The sequence below is a fragment of the Stegodyphus dumicola genome, chromosome X1 (assembly GCF_044657685.1).
Source record: "Stegodyphus dumicola isolate Sdum_Otavi_A_Nest chromosome X1, ASM4465768v1".
Classification (NCBI taxonomy): domain Eukaryota; kingdom Metazoa; phylum Arthropoda; class Arachnida; order Araneae; family Eresidae; genus Stegodyphus; species Stegodyphus dumicola.
In genome coordinates, this window is record NC_140780.1 from 170,810,272 (window position 1) to 170,835,653 (window position 25,382).

The window sequence follows — 25,382 nt, forward strand, 5'->3', positions numbered from 1 at the left end:
ATTAAATAATTTTACCACTCCAAACGTGGTGTAAATTAAGGTCTTTTTAACATTATTTAATAACGCGAGCGCAGGCAACCAGAAATCACAAAGCGAGGGACAGCCGGTTACTCTCTACAACAACGTTACATCTCTTCTACGCGTTTTGCGTTTTCTTAAGGATTAAAAATATTTAACTAATGCTGATGCGTAGTTGTGTTAAAAAGGAAAAACAAGAAATAGCATAACTTGAAATTAAACCAGTTAATGCAAAATAAAATTTTTTCAATTAGAAATTTAGTTGCTTATCCTTTAAAATTCAGACTTTTACATTTTTCAAATAAACTTTAATTTAAAATGTGATTTATATTTAGTAACACACTTAGATATTAAATACAGCATCGAATTCTTTTCTTTTCAAACACTGACGTCATGAAATTGATCTACCACTGTTGAAAAGAATGAATTGCTTCAATGAAATTCCTTCTTAGTGACAACATGCCTAAGCAATAAATTTTCCTTTTACTATGTGTAGACAAAAAAATCTAAATCTTGAGAAAAACTGGAAGATTAGAAAGTAGAGTTAAAGAAAGTACAGTTGTCATTGTCTAACTAAGACAATGCTTAAAAAATGACAACGAACGCAGAAAAATTAAAATTAGTTCAAAAGTTTCAAATGAAGTTAACTAAGTTAAAAGCACGAGTCGTAAATTAAAACATTTAAAAAATTACGAATCATTCAGTTAGGATGTACATCAAATGCATACAACGAAACCACTAAATAAGAAATTTTATGCAAAGTCAAAAATCCCTTGCTATTTTTTTTCTTTGTCTGGGAAAAAAAACTGCATGGAGAACTTAGTTGAAATCATTGTATATATTTAAAAAAAAAAAAAAAAAAAAAAAAAGAGTCATTTTGCTTTCGCAAAATATTATCCTAAGTGTCGTTGAGAGAACAAACAACAATGGCCAGAAATTTAAAAAATAAGATTCTTTATTTATATTACTCTCCAGCGAAACATTTTGCTTTTATTTCCGTGTTTGAAACATTTTTCTACGGAGCAGGAAAGTAACTTCACTGAATTTTCTTATCACTTCCGTCTTCGGGAAAATGCATCACCGGACCTAACTTTAATGAAACGTATTTTTCCAGGCTTGCAACCTTGAAACAATAAAAGTATCTGAATTTATAGTTGTTTCCAGTTATCATTTTTATGGCTTAATTAAATATATAAACATTATTGCCACTTGAACCATATCTAATTAAATTGCGCGTATTTCAAATTTTCGGAGCATTTCGTCCTCAAAAACAATTTCTTTGTCAAGCCAATACGTCCGTCAAGACTGAATGCCATATAGTTAAGAACATAGCAGAATCAAATGCGAATAACACGTTTCCTATAAACTCCTCCCTCGGCTTTATCTCCAGGCCTAGGAGAGGTCTAGATAATGTTTCTCTATGAAGTAACTACTCCATAATTCTGGAAAGAAGACTCGAGTTATGCTGCAGGAAGTGGAGCAGACGTTACGCTTTGTGAGCGATCTTGTATCTCCTTCCCAGAGTTTGAAAACGTAATTGAGAGGTGAGGTAGCGTCGCGATACTCAAAGGGTCCGTTGCAATCATTTTAAGGGGCGGAAGATACCCTCGGCTTTGCCCTCCCCGAAGAACGTTTATGAATGCGGTAATGATAGGAAGTAGGTTTTCACAGGAGAAACTTATAATACCTTGGTGAGAGTCAGTTGTGTGAAGCTGATCTCATAAATAGTTAACAACTAGACAATGTTTTTGTTTTGGGCATTAGTGAAGAGGATAAGGCACCTCTAACTACAAGACAGTTATTCTTCCTCAGGATGCCGTTTCGAAAAAGAAAAGTATTTTTATTATTCGTGTGATGACTTCTCAAGCACATACAAAACGTACTTGTCTAAAAAAAACAAAAAAAATTGCGTTAATGAAACCGAGACATAAACACCTTTTCTTTTTTCTTTCCTAATAGAAGTTCCAGCATAAAATATTTGAAGACCATTACACACAGTGTAGCGATATAATGATGATATTCATGTTACTCAGTACTTGCCAGTAATGTGATTTATTTCATTTGCATACAAGTGCATTTTTTATTTTAGAGAGTATTAAATTTTTGTTTGAACCCTAAGCAATGGAGCATTACTGAGGCCACATCCTTTGAAAAGGAACCAACCAACCTTGATAGAAAAGAAAGCTCAAAGAAAAAAGAATCGTTGCATCATATCTGTTCATAATTTGAGAAGTAATCAGAGATTTGGGAAAGGAGACATCTCGAAGAAATCTTTGCAGAAAATTAATTTTATAGACGAAAAAGAGAAAATTAATTTTATAATCAAATGGAATGCAGAAATATTACGAATATCACAATACATTATTTATATAAACTGAGCAATAAAATTAATTTTTTCGAGAACTTTTGCTACATGCATCTAAAAATATTGGTTAATCAACATAACATGAAAACTGATTAATGTAATAATAATAATATTTTCACAGTTACTTCAGATACAAAACATTGAAGGTGAACTACTCAATTCAGTTCTTAATAAAAAATAATTCTTAACAAAAAGGAAATGTGCTTTCTTTACATAAAATTATGCGATTTTGATGATGCTCTAAAATTACAATAGAAAACATTATTAGCAAACGCATGTGCAAAGAACTATCTTATTCTCTCATGCGTGCTATCGAGTTGTTAAGAGTTTAGCACATTCAGCTAGCACTGAAAGTTCTGTGGCTGGAATCTCGACGAAGACACAGTTGATTTTTCATAGATCCTGCTCCATGAAAAACCTAATGATTCTCTACAGTGGCTACCGAACTAAAATTGTTAGGACGATAACATGTCACCAACTGGATAAGGTTGACTGAATCTCGTGTCTCTCCTCTGTCACTCTCTATGTGGGGTTGAATGTAAGGAATTATCCTTTTTCTGTGTCCGGGCTCTTGTAGTGCAAATCGTTAGCACATTTAATTAACTAATTAACAAATGGAAAATCCGTTTCTCCAGTACTAGCATGTGTGATTTTTCTCTCTTTCTGCTTTTGAAATCTTGTTAACTCTGTAAATGTTTGAACATCTTTTCAAACGTATGTATAACAGAGATAATAATTATGGGTACTGAAGATAACAGCACAGGTATAGATAACAGTATCTTCATGTGTACTACATATCATGTATAATAGAAGAATTAGTTCTAACTATTATTATCATTATTTTAAAGCTTCAGAGGTGCTATTACTTTCAAATTTACCTTTTTTTATCCGTATCACTTTTCAAATGTTTCGGCCAAATATTATCGCCAAGTATTATTTTTAAAGAAATAATATAGCGAATATATTTATCTATATCTACATCTATCTATCTATCTACATATCTATAGCTATCTATCTATCTATATCAATCTCTCTCTATATACATATATATGCATATGGCAACACAAACAAAAAGATGTTGCCATGAATAGCTATCACCATGTATTATTTTTAAAGAAATAATATAGCGAATATATATAAAAATATGACATTATTTAACACTTTATTGGAATTCTAATGATATCCAAGATTAAATATTTTTATAACTTCCACACGCCAGTTTGATGCGTTTGGGGAAGAGTAAAATGTTCAATTTTTCTTTCAAATTTAATGTGATTGTTAACAAACTAAGCAATTTAATAGCAGCAAACGCAACTGTTTATTTCCTATATTAATTACTAGCTAGACCATTGAAACGACACTAGTTGGATTTATTAGCATAATAAACGTATTTCCAAAGTTCTAGAAATTTCACTTTATTTCAATTCCCAGAACTTATAGCCAACGCTATCGGTCAGACAGGTTTATGCAGCTCTGCTATGCAGTATGATAGTTCAGATTGACTCAGTTACTTTACTGATACAGGGCATTTTAACAGCACTGTTTCTGCAACCACAGAAGATGCAAAGAACAATCCCCCCAATCTGAAAAAGCCTTTTCGGGATGTCCGATTTGGGAATTTAACAATAACATAAATAGGCAAGACCGGCGCCAGAGTCAATGTAGCCGGTGTCGCACCGGGCGGAAAAGTGTTTAAACTTTAGAAAAGTAATAAGCAGAAAATTTAGGGAAGACACAGAGCAGCAGAATTTAGGTACGGTAAAATTTTTAGAATTTTGAAAGGTGCCGCGCAACGAATATAGGGCCCACAAAAATTGTACAGGGCGGCAAAATATCTAGCGTTGGCCGTGAAAACAAGTGAATTGAGAACAAGAGAGTTCAACAAAACAGTTCTTCTAGGGCGGCTTAAAAAAATTAGTTTTTGTTGGGATCCTTTCAGAACAAGAAACGACAGAATGGAAGGGAAATCTGAGGAGGAACAATGGCATTTTTCAAGCTGAGGTTTCAACCTAAAACATGTCATTTCACCGGCCCATCAAAGGTATTTAACAAACATTACCACCTAAAATTACAGTCAAGCGGCAATAAAAGCTGTTGGTGATATAACAAACAGTACAAGAAATCTACGAAATAATATCATGGTACTACAAAAGGACGAATATAAAAATAAAGTAGGTAAAAGCACATGGCAGGACAGGTCCAAAACGAAACGGCAGATGCACATACATGATTACAGATCAAAATCTTTCACTACCATTATTCAATGTCCCATTCCCCAAAACGATTGCGAAACATGCGTTGAGAAAAATGCATTAATGAAATGGCAAGTTGAATGGGAAAATGAAGTAGGTAGAAGGCTTTACAGTTTCTTTAAAAATTCCACCTATCACGCTATCTCAAACAACTTCTTTATGGGATCATGGCCCGTTCCCCACATACTATAATATGTTCCGCACATGTTATAATATTTCCACTATTATAACGAAATTTTTCTCATGTAATAGAGAAGAAATATGTCAAACCACTATCATATCCGTGTAACCTCATATATTTCACAACTTGCATTAACAATGCAAGATTTCGGAAATGTTGTAATTGTCCGAAATATGGTAAAAATGAAAGGAAGTATTCTAACAAGATAATTGCCTTGAGAATATGAGAATATGAGAACGCATTAGGGGACGCGCAAAATATTTAATAATAAGAAGATGCTTAAAAAATTCATGATCTAGGTATATATAGCTGTTACATTTCTAATATGAAATGTAAAAGGATCATCGTAACCACTTAAGCGTAATTTATAAATTAATGCTGTCCGATATATCATTAGAAAAATACTGCCACTAAAAAGGATAACTACTGGTACTTTCAAATGTAACCAATAAATCGGTACACTTTAGTTTTATTAGAAATATGGTATTTATGTAATTGTATTTATTTTTGCAATGCTGCCAAGACTGCAGAAAAAAGCGTAAAGTACTTAATATGTATAATTAAAAGTGTGATTAACAGTCCTCAGTTACTCCTAATATTCTATTGATATCAACAGATATTTTACATATAAAAAATTAAGCAAGCCAACATATCTTGTTGTCTTTAACATTAACCTAAAACTGTAATGATATAACATGCTTGCCAAAATGCTATACGAAACTGTAACTTTGAAATGCCATCTGTAAATTTTATATTTTGTCTAATTTGGAAAATAACATGCTTAGTTCATGGCAACCATTATGAAAATAAAATTTCCATATAATTGAAGAATTACGAAGTGTTAAAAGAACATGCATATTTTTGTACATTAACTTGCAATAATTAACATGCAAATATGAATATTTATATTGCCAACATAATAATTGCAAAACTAGTTATGGATAACAACTTTATACATACCTTATCTATGAAATATCATTCTGAAACATTTATATATATACCAAAAGATAGAATAATAATGCGCTCATTGGCCGTAATGGTGTTATTTTAATTACTTTCATCATTTAAAAAAATAATTACAATTAATGTATACAAGTAAAATATTACGTTACTAAGTTGTATAGAAGTTACAAATCCATGTTAAAAGATTTTGTACAACGCTACATACGTCTAAATCCAAAGAAATACATACAAAAGCATAGAACTGCTGGGTGTCCAGCAAAGGAGTCTCTGATTTCAAAATTAAAACTCTCGAAAACAAAGATCGATAGAGGAATACAACAAGCGGTATATTTACTGTGAAAACAGTAAGATTGTTATACAGAAGTTTCCAAATAATAGTTACAAAAGCTGCAATTTCAATATGCAGTGCCTATAAATAATGCTCGAACATTAACCTAAAACTGTAACCTAAGATGTAAGAGCGACCTAAAGATACTTTATCCTACCGACATATCAGCTTCCTACCCTGAAGAGGCAAAATTTTCGAAAGAATGTTTCAATAACGTCTTGTCAGCCATATTGAAAAACACAATATTAACATAACCATACTGAAAAACATAACATTAACATATAGCTGAAGCCTTTACTAAGAAAGATACTATTGCGAGAAGCTTCTTATATATGAAAAAGGCCTTTGACAAGGCTAGCATACAGGTCTTCTTTATAAGCTTCGCCGCGCAAAGCTTCCCATAAATTTCATAAAACGTGTTTATTCTTAACTTAAAAACATAACCGTTTCAGTTTTCAAGTAGAAACTCACGCTCAAGTAAGAAAATATGTAGAAGAGTTGTGCCTGAAGGAAGTGTTTTGGGTTCATGCTTTTTTAATATCTACATAAATAATATGTCAACTCCTTTGAACACCATAATAGGGAAATACGCAGAAGATACTGTCATTCTTCCTAAGTCACTTAAGCCTCAATTCGCAGTAGAAAAACTTAAACTTGCTGTCAACACCTCTCATTAATGCAAGATTGGCGCATCGCGTAGCGCTCGTTATTTAATATGTTACCATTGTCTTAGGGAAAAACTCTATGATTATTAATAAAAGATATTGGGCCAAATCAGCTGTCAAATATATAATGACTATGCGGCTTAAATGGGAACTTGGCAATGAAAAAATACAATTAAGCTCTCTGTTGCGGGACAACGAAATTACTTTCCAAACAACCCACCAGAATTAGCTATATACCAATTAAAGCATCCAAGATATAAGACGTAAGAGCGATTAGCTCCATTTTTGGAACGTGAAAGAAGGTTAGCGTGTGGATGGAAAACGTTGAAATCATGTATTCCATTCAACAATGTGTGGTCCTGGTACTGGAATACCACAGGACAGTTCTATGGCAACAAGGTATAGTTTTCAAACATGGCTCAATGTTCCCAAAGAGCCCGAAGTGAAAATCATTCACAAGCTCTTAGCTAAATGTCCAACGGACAACAGGCAGCGTGGATGATGAAACTGTAGGTAGTTTTGGTCGCAGACAAACTGTAGTTACTCCTGAAAATGTCGCAACTGTTTCTGTAATTATTCAGCAAAATCCAAGGGAATCCGTCCGAAGAATTGCAGCAGAGACTGCTTTGGAACGTTTCAGCATGCAGAAAATACTGAGAAACAGGCTAGACATGTTTCCATTAATTGCAAAGCCAACAGGCACCACCGTACAGCGACATCTTGGCTTCTTTTGTAACTATTATTTCGAAACTTCTATATAACAATTTTATAGCTTTTACAATAAATATATTACTAGTTGTGCTTCTAGTATATTTCTAGCATGTATAAATATATTACTAGGCAATTTTCGAGAGTTTTAATTTTGAAATTAGGGACTCCTTTGCTGGACACCTTGTATTTACAGCATTTACTAAGAACACCATGTCGCCCAGTCGGTATAGAGGTTTGTGACCGGTAAACCAGTAAAATCACAAATAATTACTATTTTAGGTGAATGCTGTGTAAGCGGCTTGCTATTTGAAAAGTGAAATTGACAACAAAAGTGATTCGAGAACAATAGCCCCTCTACGCTAAAAATGTATGGCAACGTTTAACACTGTAACGGAAATTCTAAAGATATGCTGTTTTTAAAAATTTGGACTCTTCAGTTTTATGTGGCGTAAGTGAGAGGAATGAGGTATTTAATGAATACAGTTAAAAAGACGAAAAACGTAATGTCAGCAGGAGCGATTCTAAAAGAAGACAGATAAACTGCGAGCTCCACTAGAGCATAAAAAACGATATCAAACCCTCTGGTGCGAACTCAAAATCCGAATTTTTTCAGATTTTTTTTTTCTTTTAAAGATTGAGCAACTCCTCTATAAGACTGAAACAACTCTTAGATTAAATTTTATGTATAACAGACAGCTTCTCAATCACATGTATTATTTCATAAATAACCACACAACAAACAAAAACAAAACAAACAAAAAAAACTTGCTTTTTGTCATGTTAAAGTTGGAAAAAAGAAACCCGTAACGTCGAAGTATTGCTGTCATGTCTGACAAACACTTTTCAAAAGACGTGATTGGCAAAGAAATACCCCCCCCCAAAGGAGTGTTGTCTCCCCTTCGTTTCCGTCCTTCCTTTCCGTACAACTAAGCGTGCAAAAGGTATTCTATTGTGATGATAATTAACGCCTCTGTCTTGTTTTGTGAAGCGTAATAGCTTAATCTTTGCTCATTTTGTTTTAGTCTATCAGAAGATGTCATTATTTCAAGGGTTCATTACAAGTGCATGATAAGCCAAGCGATCGTTAATGTCAAGTGACGCCTTTAGGAGGAAATACTAACATAACAAAACACGATCCAAATCAAAGAATTCATAATAAATATTAGAGGTCATATTTCAACAGTTTTTGTTTATGATTTGTTTATGATTTTGAATACTGGATTTCAAATTAGTTACACAGACATTTGAGTTAAACTGGTTATGTATTTAAGGACAGATATTCGCTAAATAATCAGTTTTAGAAATAGCTCCAAGTTAATGAGAAAAACTGCTTTGCTTGATTAAAGCCCCAAAATAGATTTCCTTGAAATCGTTAGAAACAGTTCCCACCAGATAACTTCAAGGAAAAAAACAAAATTAAACACCTCCTATACCGCTCATATTTTAGTACCGGTATTCTGTAGACTGGCATTTACTTTATAATTCTGTAACTGATTTACAGGAAATAGTGAAGGAATCATCCAGTCAGCTACATGTTAATGAAAATCATCTACAATATGACGTAGCCTATCAGCTACATCATATAAGCTTATTATCTACATATCATATAAGCTTATTATCTCTATATCTAATAGCCGTAGCTTATCACCTACATCTAAATAAATCAATTACATCTTATTGGAAATGCAGCCGGAAATCCTCTAAGCAAGATTATCTCACTATTAAAGAAGCGGGATATTTTCATATTTCTTGAATTATGAAGCAGATGCCAAACGTTTTACTTTCATTATGTTACTTGAAGTTAGGATATATTTTACTGTAATGCAAAAACGCATCGAAGTGTGAAAAGTCAGTATGAATGAATACCCAGGCCAAGAAAGAGTAAATTCAAGTGATCATCTGAGATGAATGATACATTCAACACGCAGTAATCGGAACTGCCATTATCTTTTTTTTTTTTTTTTTTTTTTTTTTTTTTCTAAAGAAAAACATAGAAAATAAATTTTAAGTATTGATGATTTGATTGAAGAAAACTGCTCTTTCAAAAGATTTATTCTATAAAAAGTAGGAACGAAACTTTAATATAACGTATGAAAAAAACACCAGTCCTTAATCTTCAAATGCGTTTGTTATATATTTATATACACATATATTACGTTAAATTATAGTCCACTCCAGATTAACCGGGTACTGTCTTAAAAAATTAATTTATTGTTGGGATGATGGTGTGTGTGTGTATTTAATTACGGCAAAGCGCACTAGGGCTATCTGCCTAAGGGGAGGGATGCCTTTCGTGGAGGACTTTCTAAGGGAAACTGGCTCGTATACACGTTACACATGGGGAAAACCACGAAAACACCCATGCAGCCAGCCCGTTCGCGGGATTCGAACCTCGGACCGAACTACCAGTGTTCAGCGACTTTACCGCTCGGCCGCTGGTGGGCCCTGTTGGGATGATGGAAAATTACAATCATAAACAATCAGAGTAAACTACCTATGGAGGAGGGGGGAAAAATGGACGAAAGAAAAATTCGTGGGATAACAACAGTAGCAGTAAATGATGTCATAGTATTTGGGAATTTTTTTAATTTACACGCTCATAATCTGGAATATATAAACATTATACTTAAAACAAAAATAAAAAAAAAATCCCAAAAAATTGTAAATTCCGACTTTTTTACATGAGTTGGAACTTAACCACGTTACACCAATACTCTTCTACAAACCAATCTTTAATGCCATTTATAATTCCTAGTTTTCGTTTCTAATGTTGTTTATACTTTCCTTATTTACAGTGTGTTCTTTTTTTTAAATCGATTTAATTTATGTAACCAAATAATTCCCCTATATTAAACTACTAGAAAATACATGTAAATAATTATTATTAGCAATTTTCTATTAATTATAATGTAAATTTTACACTGCTTCAGGATTAATCTTGTTTTTTACACCCAGTGGTTAACAGTTGGATGCCCAGATATTATCCTAGTCGGGAGCTGACTCATTCTACAATCAAATGCTTGACTGGTTCGCATTGTTTCTCGTATTCATTATTCTCACTACAGTAACACATTATTTCTCAGAATCACAAAGAGTGAAATTCTATATCTGGTTGTTTTATACAGACATGGTACGTTAGCCTACACTGACGTTATATAGTATGCTATATACGACCATTGCATACTATAATATAAAAGAATTGTTATGATTAGTAAACTAAAGATAACTAATTTTTCCCCCAGGTTATATATTCACATTTTCATCTATATAGTCGACGACTTTCATGGACGAATACTAATATTCTACTGAATGCCTTTGATAGACCGACTTATACAAATGGATGGGACATACGAAATAAAAAACTAAATACTAAAACAACTAATAAATAACTAATACATACTAAACTAAAACGCTCAAAATTTCAGAAATTACAATTTGAGGTCCAAATTCTATATCTACGCCTATCTCTCTTTCCCTCTCTCTCTATGCACATATTAATTAACACGCAAAACGTATGTCATTTAACTCAAACAATTCATTATTTTAAAGGCGTTATGTGAAATCAACTAAAAGTTTATGATTGAAAGCACAATTAAGACCTTCAGTGCAGATTCAAATGCAAAATTTCAATTAATTTAAGTGACGGTTTACTAAAATTTGTTGATGACCTTTAGATTGCAATGAAAGCCAATTATCAGATTTTCTTTTCAATTTCTCAAACAGTAGTTTTTATTTTGGGGCATACAGGGAGGGGGATATAAACATACAGCCTTATGTGTTTTTAAATATTTAAACTGGTTTTAACATTTTTACTCAACACGTAAATCCAAATTTTATGTAACACAATTCAGGCTTAAAATGATTCAAATGAAATCTTGTATTTTTACAAGAAGATGTTGGAAACTTATAGTTTGTTTAGTTAACTACGGCAAAGTGCACTACAATTATATATCTAATGAGAGGAATACTTTTGGAGAAGATTTTCTAAGAAAAATTGGGACTTATTCACGTCACACGTAGAGAAAAATCATGAAAGCACCTGTGCAGCTACCTCGTTCGGTGAGATTCGAATCCAGGTCGAATTACAAGTACTCAGCGATTTTAACCACTCGGCCACTGGTGAACTACGTTTTCAAGTCGTTCATACGCAATGTAGTATGGGATACTAAACACACTTCTGCAGTCAAAAGATTTCGAAAATGCTTTGCCAAGCTTGACAAGCGGATAACTAACTATAAAAAGTCACGACGGAATTACATAATAATATCTATATCAATTTGCGCAGAATAAAAATAGATCCACACGGACAATAATAACGACTAGGAAGCAAGAGAAGAATATAAAGCGGAATTGTTATCGGTTACATCGAAAATATTGTTTCTATTTAACTTCCTCAAATTCGCAAGGCCTTTTAATTAAAAATTATTTCATATTTAAAGATATGTAACTAAAATTTTTATGCCGCCCATTACAGAATTTTAAGAACTAAGTTTGTACCAAACAACAAAAAGCCGGTAGACATTGTCTTACAACAGCCACTTCAATAGTTTTTTTTTTTAAATAACAAATGCTAATTATAAATTTGTACGCCTTTTCTGAAAACGTTATTCAACAAGCCAAACGATTTTCTGAATAATTATTTTTTCTTCGGTGTTCGACAACGAAACCCCACGAAAATTGATACCCAATACTAGGATGCCATGAAAACTAGATTCGCTTAATGTACAGTAAAAAAAAAAGTTATTAGGCACATTGTAGCTAGAAAATTTCATAAAGATGAATGCCATGTAATAATATCATCCGTGTGCACTTTGAATCTAAAGGACCTTACTAAACTGGTTTCAAGAACAGCATGCACCTCAAATTCAAGGAGTTACTCTTGCCCTTCACTTAACCTCGCAATTTAAAAATATTCTCGATAAATGAAAACAACATTGAAAGACAAACCATTTTGGAGATGGCGGTTTATTTGGTCAGGCTAGCAGTTTCAATCTATTGCTTCCGAGAAGGTATTTTTCCTGGGAAGTACTCTGATAACAAACTGTCAAGCGTCCGGATGAAATCCCGAAATCTTTTATTTATGTATTTCTCCCTGCAATAAATCTTAATTTTCCGTTAATTATCTGTAACGTTTCTTGGCAATTAGTTCCTCGAAAATGAAACCGTAAAGATTATAGATTGGTTGAGTGGATTAGTTGACTTAAATCTAACTGGAATAATTTCGAACGCTCTAGACGGAGAAATTGATATTTTCTTTTAGAAGCTCTTGTCTTGCACTAACTGAACTTTTATAAAACCTTTCGTTAAAATTTTATTTGCATATAATTCACCTATCTTGGTGAATATTGCGGAATAATTTTTTTTACTCCTTTTACTAATAGAATTGTTCTGAAAATTTAATTTAAATACATTAAAGTGTTCTACTTTTTACCTTCATTCTTCTTTTCTTCTTTATTGCTAATTTCTAAATACTTCGGTGGTAAGTTTAGAAGATATTTCTCCCGCCTTCTTAGCATACCTTCGTGGTGTAGTGGTCAGCACGATCGACGCGTATTGGAGAGGTCCGTGGTTCGAGTCCCGGCGAGGGCATTGCTCATTTTTCATCTCTCCTGCTTTTGTCTCTACAAGTTGAAACGCTAAGCTTTAAACGCACAGAAGATGAGCTACACCAGTTATTAAATGAGATCAACTTGTTACGGAAATGAGTAAATACAGCACTAATTGGGAAATTAAATTCAAGTACTGGTATTTAAACAAAATTCCTCTACTGTTTTCCTACAGCATCCTCATCAGTTTAAACCTACATATAAGGCTACTTTAAAGATAACTTTATTATAATTTTGATTCAACTGGTGCGAAAGCCATCATTTTCAAAATATACCTGAATACTGACCATCGCAATACAGTAAACTCTCAACTTAACAGACTAAAGAAATTCGTTCGAATAGAGGGGAGTTTGCTTTTGCACTTGTTTACATTTTGATTGCTCGTACTTTTTAATTTGTTTAATACTCAGTTCACACAGTTTATCTTTATTATAATCATGAGAGACGATAACTGCGGCTAATTGTAGTTAAAGTAGTTACCCATGCCACGTATGGGAAGTCAGACAATACTGGAATATTCAGAGGTGATAATGAAGTAAGGATTGGGGATAAAAGACAGTGTAGGTGATTTTTCTTGTACAATAACTGACAGCTTCCCTTGCAAATGGGTGAGAGTTTTGACACGTTAAACTACTAATTATACACCTGCATAATGCAGCAAAGTATGACACCATATTTTACATTTTCCTCTTATTATTATCTGAACTATTTTTAAAATTTTGATAAAAATATTTCGTTTTATAAATATAACATTATATATATATATATATATATATATATACACATTCCATTTAACGGCAATAACGGATACCTCATTTCGGCATGAATTCACGGCGTAATGAACGCCTAACAGTCCATTTTCCCCCTAACAGTCCATTCAAGCAACAGCTACGGTACTAAATTTGAAATTCACAGAAATTAAACAATTTTACAACAAATCTAGACCTTGAATTAAAAAGTGTGTTAAATAATATTAAATAAATATATTCGCGGATACTTTGATTTTTGTTTACATTAGGGCAAAATTCAGCTTCCGAATGAAACTTAGTTCGAGTGAAAAGCTCTATGCATTTCGAAGGAGATCGACATGGACTCCCGCCCCCTCTCAAGGAACGAAAATATTCTATGCCTTTTTTCGGAAATGCTTCGCTAAAATAACCGTAATAAAAATTAAATAATCATAAAGGAAGCAACGATTGTAGTGGCATCTATTGAACAAAAAAGAAAGGAAAGTATTAAGAAAGTTATAAGTGGATGACGACTGCAGCTAATATAAACTTTTTTCAAACGAGCGAACTTCCAAGAAATGCATAAAGGTTTTCTACAAAACCGATATTGATCTAGGCTGAATTTTGCTTCTTTCAGATAGCTATGCTTCTGTTCCTTATATATATAGATTTCGTTAAGATTAGTGATTAGGCTGTGCAAGCGAGTGACAGTCTGAGTTGGGATGAAATTACCTGTAAGAGTGAGGAATTGCCAAGCGATATGTTGGGCGGAGAGTTGCCTGTCAAAACCACAAAATGGCGGCGCATTCAGCAAGGTACTTCTCGTCCTATTTGAAAGGAGGAGAAAACGAGGTATTTAAATGTGTGCAAATTAAACTATAATATATTCTTTAAGTTTAACTTCTTTACAAAAAGCTAATTAAACCTTATAATCAAATTATTGGAACATTTTAAGAATGTATATCACCATTAACAGAAACAACACATTTTTATAATTCTTATTTTCCAATCGAGATTCACCTTTGAAATTTAAAATGTTGTTACCTAAGAACAGTTAAATTAAAAAAAGTTTCAGATTTATTTAAAAATTTCAGAATAGCACTAAAAGATTGTAAATACAATGTAAAGAAGAAATATTAACACATATTTTATAAAGATTCGCACATGTGCGAAGCATGTATTATTATTTTCTCATAAATAATACAAACACAGAAAAAAATACTGATGATTTAAAAATGCGAGAACGGACAAATGGGAACGCCATTAAAATCAAGCGCTCTTTAAAACTCCGAGCAGAAGCTTCCGTTAGACAAATAATAGTTTAATAATACTGTAATTGATTTATAAATGTAAAGAAAGGAAATATGATTTTAATTTATACACTTATTTTAAGTAACATTTTTCAGCAAAACTTTAGGTAAATATCTGAGCAATATAAAATTACTCACACATTTAATTATTTTAAATATTGAATTACACCATAAAATTGATGCTAAATTGGCATTGTTGGAAAATTTATGATAAAATAAATGTGTAGTTATTGATGAAGAATATCAAAACTTTTTTTTTCACACAGTGAAACGCAACCACCCACTGGCTAATTTTACTTATATTCAGTTAAAAAATATCTTTTTTAATAACAACTTATTTCAAATATATATATATATATATATCAAAATTTAAACAACAGTTTAACTAAGTGAGTAAAATTAAGGACTTCATAATGAAAATACAATAAAACTATAACTAATATAATACAATAAACCACTCTGAACGTTTTGTTTCTTCTGCCCTTTTATGCAATGATTTTAACCTTCAACGGCAAACTAGTTCCATTTTAGCATCCCGCGTTCTCAATAAGAAAGTTTAAGAGTTTCTTAATTTCGGCAGCTCCATTTTTTTAGAATATGAGACCGCCACTTTATTTCCGCTTTTAGGGATATTTCAAGAATGTTTTTCCTTGTATGTAGAATTAAAGTTTTTTTAGTCTTGCGTTTCTGATTTTATTTACAAACTTTCACACATTTAATTTACTTGTGACTTTTAAGTTTTTTTTTTTTTTTTTTCGATTTTTTTTCCGCAACTTTTTTATAGAAAATAGAATTACACATTGTTTTATTCTACTATGTAACACTACGACGTTTTACTTACTTTGAATAGCAACTTCAAAGTTTCAAAGGAATCTCACTGTTCCTTTGAAACAATAAGCTTTTTTAAATTATTTTTTGCTAAAAATAGAATTATTTTCACAAACATGCTTCCTGTCGATTTGGTCAACACTATAACTATCAAAAAATGAGGATATTTTGAACGAACCTTTTCACAATTATTTGTGGCCTATTGTATAATTCATAAAAAAACCTGACGTCATTAAAATATTAATATATATTTTTGCTTTAAATTTACTATTTTAATGCAATAAATGTGCTTTTTCCAATTTAGCTCTTTTTTTGAGGTCTGAATTAGTGTTGGCGTATATTCTTGACTCTTTGAGAACAGGGTGTTAAAAATGTTTGTTCATAATTTTATTTTTAAGCTTTTTATTTAGTAGTTTTTTTAGTTCTTCCAAATAGTCAAGAAGGACGAAACGTTTTTCAGACCTCCTTAATTATTCGAGTTTAATTTTTGAGGTAATTACCTCTGATGAGACCGTCTCAAACACTAAACTATGAGTAATTTAATTACAAATTATTAGAAACATTACATAAAAATGTTTGCTGAATAATTCTTTTTTAATAACAATTTTTTTTTGAAAAATCCAATTTCTTATAGCTTAATCTTAATTTCTACTTTTTCTTAATTTATTACTTGTTACAACTGTCCTTTCCACTCGCTTATTTTCACTTTCCCGGATAATATAATGATTACATGTATTTCAAAAGTTATAACATTAATAGCATTACATAACGACAAAAAGAAAATTTCATGGTGTTATAAAACGAAACAATGAAACTTAGCACCAAATTAGATGTGGAAAAAAAAAGGCAAAGAAAAAAAAACAATGTTCGTAAAAAATAGAACTCCGCAGGAATTTCTTTTAAGCTAAGTAAAGAAAGCCTGGAGAAAATATATGTGTCATTCAGAAACAGTAAGAAAAAAGCGGAAGATAAAGGGAACTAAAAGAGGAAAAAGCTATAAACAGAAGTTCTCCTGAAACAGTATACAGGTAATGTAAAATTACTACCTAAATATTTCAGAGGCTTCTTAGTCAACACTGTTACTTAAATTTACTGAGAAATTTTCCAGAATCAAAGATAAATGATCTTCCCGTAAGTTATTGTAATAAATTTGAGGGTTACTGGAATTTTGTTCACTTCTCTTCTGTATGTTCATAAATCTTTTGTATAATCTTTAAAAATCCGTCATACAGCTTAACGATTTTCTTCTGGAGTTGTAGTAATGCCTTCGTATCCGCAGGTAATACGTTACGGGATATACCTTAAATATACATTTCGGAAGTGACATTCAAAATAATGAATCGATAGTTGCGAAAGCAAGGAATCGAAATTGAGATAGCCGAAAATAAACTGGATCAGTAAAACCGCAGTTTATTTATATATCAACTATTTATATTGTAAGTCAATAATACGTATTTTATTTTTAAGCATCAAACAGTCGCGTACGATTGGTTTCTTCTAACCGTTAAAATCCCGTCTTTTTGCCACTCCTCGAAATACGTACATTTGCAAATATATCGTAACAGAAAAGGAAGCAGATTGTCGCTACGGGAATGGCAAGCAAGTGCACACAACAATATGAAACTTCGGACAATAGTGATGCAGAATATTCACCTAACATACATAAATACGTTAAAGATTAATACGTTAAAGATCACACTACTGACATTGAACAAAATAATAATGTAAACTGTGCTCTACACTACATATTATACGAGTAGATAAAAAAATAAGGTACCGCAATAACGCAAAATATACTGCACATTACAGTATGTCATTTCATCCCTCTCTAAAAAAAGGGGGATTCTGGCATCTTAGATAAAAGACAAGTGAGAAATGGTATACTGTACTGCCTCAAGGGAATGTAGAAATATGAATAATTATTTTCCTAATAAAATCAACGAAAAAACTAATATGATTAACGCGACATTAATGAGAATAAAACGAATGCTAGAAACAGAGGGGAGGCAAATTTAATGATGAAGTGTAAAGCTAGGAAGCAGAGAAAAAGGTCAATTGTCCTATCACAGATAACAGCGATCACTTGCCAACACACTCACAGCCATCAAAGAGAGTATGTATGAAGAAACGCGTGATTCTGAGGGATGACCTCCAAGATGAAAACACACAAGAAGTTGAACACAGCCCATTTTCTTTCTGCATATCTGGTTACGTCGGTCCCAAACAGGTGCTCATAGCTGCGATTTCTCTGAAGAAATGTACGTAATGCATGTCTCTGAGCCGCTGCATTTCATTACACTATTGCCTATCGTCACTTTTACGTATATTTTTTATTCTCTGAAAGAGTACCAAGATTAACTGAAAATTTTCAAAGATTATTCTACTTAGTAAATTCTAGACACTTGATGCTTCTGTAGTATTTTGAACTACACCTATTTATTACATAATTCATTTATGAAATTTTTCGCAAAAAGTACTAAGGGGTAAAATAATGGAATTGGTTTCTATAGTTTCCTAAGATTATATATATATGTATATATGTATCAACCCGATGATCCAAATGTAACAGAAAAAGTAAAAAGAAAAGTCAAAATTCCATAATTCGAAAAATAGATAAACAGTAAGAAAGCTTTGTATTGCCAGAATAGATACATTTTGACCAACAGAGGCGTTTAATTGTGTCAGAAGTACGTACAATGGCGCAGCACAGTTCCCAACGCAGCTAGGACTGCAAATGTTCAATGAGGCAGACATTCAAGAGAATGGCTGCCACACATGACATTATTCACAGCATCCAAGAGGATTCAGCCACAATTCTTGTCACATAATAAAAAACGGTCAAAAATCAAATGATGAATCTTTCAAAATGGAAAGTAATGTCCGTCGAACTTTGTACACCTGCGACTTCAAGTAGCCCTATAACAAAAAATAACAAGGTAAAAGGTGTAATGGCCATTCGCGCGGGAAAGAGCGACAGGGAGCAAGGTCATCAGCAGATGTCGATTGCAGCAGGTGCTGGGCAGGACCTGTGAGGAAAGTGCATTCCATCTTGCATGAATGCAACACTATGGATCATTTGCTAGTCTTAGAAGAAGGGAATGATGCTGTATCTTAAAAGTTATGCATAAAGCCTGAGTGTGATAGAAAGAGTTTAAAATGTACCGCTGTGGATTTCAGCAGAGGAAGTACACACCACGTTGTCATCTTTGGCTGATGCAAAAGACTTTCCACTATCGCGCGACGGATCTCTCTCGCGCAGATGCAGTAGGTGTGTGCGATACATTTCTTTACGCTTCCATTAAGTAAAGAGTGCTCATCGTCAGTCTACAGGACGTTTGTCAGCCAGTCCGCATTAGCCCAGCGCGCAAATTCTAGATGTCTTTCGAAATCATTGGTTTCAGTTACCGTACGTGTTGTATTTTGTAAGAATACATCTTGAGAATGATCTTGAGCGATCGTTAATGTCCTGCACGAAATGCCAGGAATAGATACAGTGTCATCTGTCGGTGAAAAATTTAACTAATATGTAGGTTACAGTAAAATGTTTCATTATTAAAACAAAATCCCATGTTTGTACATTTAATGAAAATCGCATTGCGGTGCTGTCTGTACTTTTCGAATTATTGAATTTTTACTTTTTCCTTTACTTTTAGATCATTCAGTATATATACACACACATATATATATAAGAGTATAAAAGCAAACATGTTCGAATGTCAATAGATTTCAATTAAGTTTTATTTTATCTAAATTATAAGTGTAATGTAGTGTATATATATATATATATATCGTGACTGAGCTGCATCGTTTTATACGTCTGTGAAATTGTTAAATATAAGACTTCAAACCTTTATTTCTATATAAAGTTTGTTTTCAGGGAAGGCTTTTAAAAATTAAGCTTATTTCGCTAATACACAATATTCTTTAAGTGTGCATTTGTGAAGATATTTTGCATTTCAGGATAAATGCTTTCTTATAAAAAAATTAGCAATGTTGAAAACAAGTAACAATTTTATAATAAGATAGTTGAGCAAGAAAATTAAGCAAAAAGTACCGATAGGAAAATTTATTATTAAACTGCAATTTTCCTGCAGGAGAATTCTCCGCAACCAGCCACACAAAACCATATTCCTACTAGTGATTGATAACTCATACGTTTTGTCACTGATGTCGCAGAAACATTTCAGGAATAAGTTCACAAATTTGAAAATGATCTGTATCAAATATGCATGTATATGTTTGAGTACCTTAAAAGAAAAGCCATTTTATGCGAAGAGCTTACAAGTAGAAAGATGGAAAATTTTATGCAGATTTTAGAGATTTGAATCTTCAGATTTTGTCAAGATAAAGCGATAATATCTCGCTTCGATGGTTAAGCCAGTTCCTAACACTTACCGTCGACTGCATTCGACCTTGACGAGCGAAAAAAATTTCTCACGATTACAGTATTTTAAAGAGTATAGATACTTTAAGAAGAGAAATAAAATCAAAATGGCTTCTCAGCTATCTTTCTAGGAAAGTTATGTTCTACTCTACAGAAGGAAAGCCAGATTGATTTATATCAGGGATCTCATGGCAATAATATCAGTTGCGTCATTTATTTATGCATTACTCGAATCTACGATTTATAGCAATGTCGCACACTCTTTTTCATTTTGATTCACACGTCATGAAGTTTTGACGAAATTCAGTTGCTGTCTGAAAAAGCATTCAAGAGTTTCTGAAATTAAGAAAATTAGCTATGAATGACGTATGCCGAATTAGCCCTATTCATTTTCCTCACAAATCATATAGGACGTGGGTAAATAATTTATTGATTTTCAATTAATGCACTAGCTTTTTTGCCTCACTCTGTATACAAAAGTTATTTAAATCTCCGTATACATTAGTTTCCTGAAATAAAATTTCGTTTAATACTATTTTCTTCTTTTATTCATGCTTGTTAATAAACTACATCACATCGTTATCATAATATGAAACAAATCCAGGAACTGAGCAGTTTCTCAGTAGAATAACGTGATCTCTACGTATTCTAGAGAAATAACGAAAACAGTCAAGACAAAAATGGACGTGTTAATGATTATGAGACATACATATGCAATGTAACTAGAAAGTCTTAGAAATAGTTTCTTCTTTTTGTTTTTTAAAGATAAATTCAAGCAAACTCGACAAACGAAATTTGACAGTATTTATTGCTATGATAGCTATGCAGTTAATGGTTTTCTTTGATCCAGATAACATCTGATGTCATAGAAACGAAAGCTGAACAAAGCTATAAAATTTTGCTGTAAAGCGGGAGAGACAACAGCATTTTTCAAACAAATTGTGACTCGAGATGAATACTTTGCTTATGATTCTAAGTTAAAATGGCAATCATGTGCTTGGGTTGGAAAAAGTTCAATAGAAACTTCGGTTTGGTGAAATCTCGAGTACAGACTATGCTGATAACACTTTTTGATTGGAAAAGACTAACTCAAAAAGAAATTCGTTTCTGAGGGACAGATGTTGAAGTCCATATTTTATGAAGATGTAATGAACATACTTCTGAAGAAAATCAGACTACCTGCTGCATGGGCATTTCCGTGTTTTTTACCTTGTGTAACGTGTATACGAGCCAATATCCCTTAGAAAGTCCTCCAGAAAGACATCCTTTCCCTTAGACAGATAGCCCTTGCGTGGTTTGCCTTAATGAAATAAACCAAATCAAAAATTTAAATTAAGATGCTTTATACTTCTCTTTAACGTCCAATCTAATAAACGGTAACTATGACATTCAAATAAATTACACTGTTTTTTAGAAATATAATTATGATTTATCACTTCATGTAATTTTAAAATGGCTTTAGTTATAGGATGACCTAATATTTTTATTTAAACTGAAATCTATTTCATCTAAAAGCTCTGGAATATCCATATGAAACGCACGTTGCTAAAGAATAATGCTGGCGTTTAGTATTAGTTTACATATCACCAGAACATTACGCAGTGTTCCTTGAGGTAAGCGGAACAGACTCAAAAAATTACAATCTTTCCATGTATTCATAATTAATAGCGCAGCATAGTTAAAACTATATTTGCGCGTGTCTTCGGTCTACACTCCAGCAAGAAGAATGTCGAGTTAATGCTTAAAACTTCAGCAGTGATTCTTTCTTTCAGACGACTAAAGATTCTTAATATTCCCACTGCAAATAAAAGTGTAAGCGCTAAAGCAGTGGAATCTTAACACTGCTTTTACGTTGGCCACTAAAAAAAGCAGTCTAATGCGTTAAGATCTGGGATTCTTGGAAGCCAAGGGAAGATTCCATTTCGTCAAATTTCGTCCCTTGGAATACGAATAGTTAACGAATCCTCTTCCACAGTTGTTGCTAAGTGCAGCGGTGCTTCTTCCTGCTGAAAGCTGATGCGTTGGTTTATTGGTTGGTTAACTGATTAAGGTAAAGCACGCAAAGGCTATCGAAAGACGATTGGAACTGGATTCTTTCAAATCTTCGCTTTAGGGAAATAAAAGTTCTAGACAGATATTTCTCTTAAAGATAAAGAAGGTTCTGCAACTCGTACTCGATGTCGAAATTTCTGCTGACTAAGATTTATTAAATATTTGATTACATGAATAAACAACTTACATTACGCAGTTTTTATTGAAAGTGTATAAACGTTATCAAGAGTGCATCTTCATTGATATACTATAATCACTAATTAAAAGGAGTTTCATCCTTAATGTAAAAACTAGCATAATTGAGTTAACTATGAAGTTTTTCAGATTAGGAAGCAGCTGTCTACATTTTTGAATTCCGCTCCGTTCACTGAACAACACTGCAGGGAGAGTAGTAAGCATGCAAAATTTATTGCGCTGTCTTTGGGTTTCGAATAATGGATTTTCCGATTACTGATTAAATTAATTAACACCGGAATTAAAAAAATATATATGAATAAAATAAAACTGAGTTGAAAACTAAAACAAAACTCTTCTTTTGCCCCTCCAGGGGGAAAATTCTTTATTCTTCAAAAACGTTTGTTAAAGTATTTTTACTTTCGAAGACGATAAATTTCTCGTTACCTAAAATGAAAAAAATGAAAATACACATTCATATTATACTGACGGAAATGACTAAATAATCAGTAAATTCGCAGAAAGATGAGCTTTAGGGAAATTCAGGGCTTAATTTCAAGAATTAGAAGTACCGGATACCTATAGAAGACCTTCAGGAAAGAGGAACAAGAATAAATAAATGAATAAGATGATTAATAAAATCATTAACAATTAAAAAATTAAATAATTCATTATTAAAATAATTAAATAATTAATGATTAAAGTAATTACATAATTAAAATTTAATCAAATACAAAGAGATAAATTAGAATTTATTAAGCAATTTTTAATATAATTTTATTACTAAAAATAAAGTTTTCAAGATCAGATCTCTACGGAAATTATTGTTCAGTTACATAAAAGTGCCCGAGATTTCTTATTTAGGGCTCCGGTGCGCTCCGGCTACAATTATGAATTTTTCCCAAAACTAAGAAGTATCGGCGCAATTTAAGCTCTGGGGAAATTGAAACCCATATCGAAAATGAGCAACATGCAATACTTAGCCATTATTAACAAGCCGTGCGGAGTTTGGGAAAAGCCACGTTTAATACATATGCTCAAAAAGTAGTGTCCTTATTTAAAAATACCAGAAGAGTCACACGGTGAGCGTCAGACAACAGGCGCTGCAAAGAGATTTTTGTACCTCTAGACCGATAGCATCGATGGCATAATTTAATGACTATAAAAGCCCAGAAAAGTACTTAATGTTTAGCATTAGTTCAAACAACAAATAGACTAACTGAATTAAAATATGCACCATATAAAATAACTACATATTCATCAGATTAATATTTAAACTCATCTTTAAATACGACGTCTTACAATCTATAAAGGTGCCCAGAACATTGTTTATAAAATTTAGCACCGTTAAGATTGCTGACAATATTTAAATAATTGCCTATATAGTTTAACGGAAACAGAAGCAAGGGAAACAGACAGTGTATTATAAAATGGACGGAAATGTATTATTTACGGCCCTCGGCTAATTATCTTGATTTTGCGAGTATTACTATTAAAAATAATGCAATTTTTAAATATTATTTTTATAACTATTATTTAAATGAGTTCATTTCATATTACTTGTAACAAATTTGTGTAAACATTTCGATTTTAATTATTGAAAAATAAACGGAAAACTTTATTCTACTTGTAATTTTGCATACCAAATAAAAAATTGCTCAGCACCTTTTATTGTTACCAAAAATTGCTAACCAAATATTTTCAGTAGGAATAGCCATAACTAGCAATAACCACACTATATTGCTTGAGTCATAAAAGTTAATTTAAGAAGCTTAAACAATATAGTTTTAGGTGAATTTTTCACATACCTACAAAGCATTTCACTTAAACGAAACAAATAATTTACGCCAGTCTATCGCGAGCCATAAAAAAGGTAATAATCTTATAAGGTATTTCTCCCGTCTTTTTAGCATACCTTCATAGTGTAGTGGGCCGCACGCTAGACGCGAATTCGAGAGGTCCGTGGTTCGAGTCCCGGCGAGGGCATTGTTCTTTTTTATCTCTCCCGCTTCGAAATAACCTAATGTCTCTACAATCTATCAATATCAGATTCGCTAGATTTAGTGCTTAGAATACTCGTCAGCTTAGCCTATTCAATGTTTAACATACCCTTTATTTTAACATATAATTAGCGACGTGAGTGTATATGTGTTGCCCTACGAGTTATGATAGAACACTACCGATCTACGATTTCAGTGACTTGGTAATAGATTTTAATACTGTGATTGATTGAAACTTATTTATTTGAAACCTATAACGAACGACTACTAACCTAGAATAAATGAAGACAAACAAACAAACAAACAAAAAACTCAGATAACTTCTTCCTCCTTTTTTTTTTTTTTTTTTTTTTTGCCAAAGACTACTTTTCCAAACATTAGTATTTTGCCTTTAGTACCATCATTTTGCGATTGACCTCAGTTTATTTGCTAAAAATCTAATAAAAGAAAGTATGAACGCTATGAAAATTTAAAAAGTGCAGCATAATATTCTATGTACCATTTAGAACAGTCAAGCTTTTTTAAAGGGTTTTGTAGAAGAATAATTCATTTTTGTCCGACATTCATTACGGCCTATCTTGTTCATATCTTGCTGTGTACAAGAATATGAATACTGCTTAAACTATATATGGTTAAATATTCAAATGGATATAAAATCTCCCCCTTTTTTTAAATTTCTGTTATGTATTTTCAATTTGTCATCTTTAAAAGATTATCCTCTATAATGCGAGAAAAATTATCTAATATGTAAGCTTTTCATTCAATTTTCGGATAAACGCCATTGACCATCTGCTATGTCATGTGTCTGTCTGTCATT

The 25,382-nt window shown here is 32.4% G+C and overlaps 1 protein-coding gene across 2 annotated transcripts in view; it reads right to left on the bottom strand.

The window, feature by feature from the left end:
* LOC118186070 (homeobox protein AKR-like) overlaps window positions 1-25,382 on the bottom strand; it is a 324,288-nt gene that overhangs the window by 175,642 nt on the left and 123,264 nt on the right. The window contains exon 2 of one of the 2 annotated variants that reach the window (XM_035356070.2): window positions 14,550-14,644. The exons of the other annotated variant lie outside the window; for it this stretch is intronic. The gene's annotated coding sequence lies outside the window, so the exon portion shown is untranslated. The remainder of the gene's footprint in view (window positions 1-14,549; window positions 14,645-25,382) is intronic. 2 annotated transcript variants of the gene reach the window in all.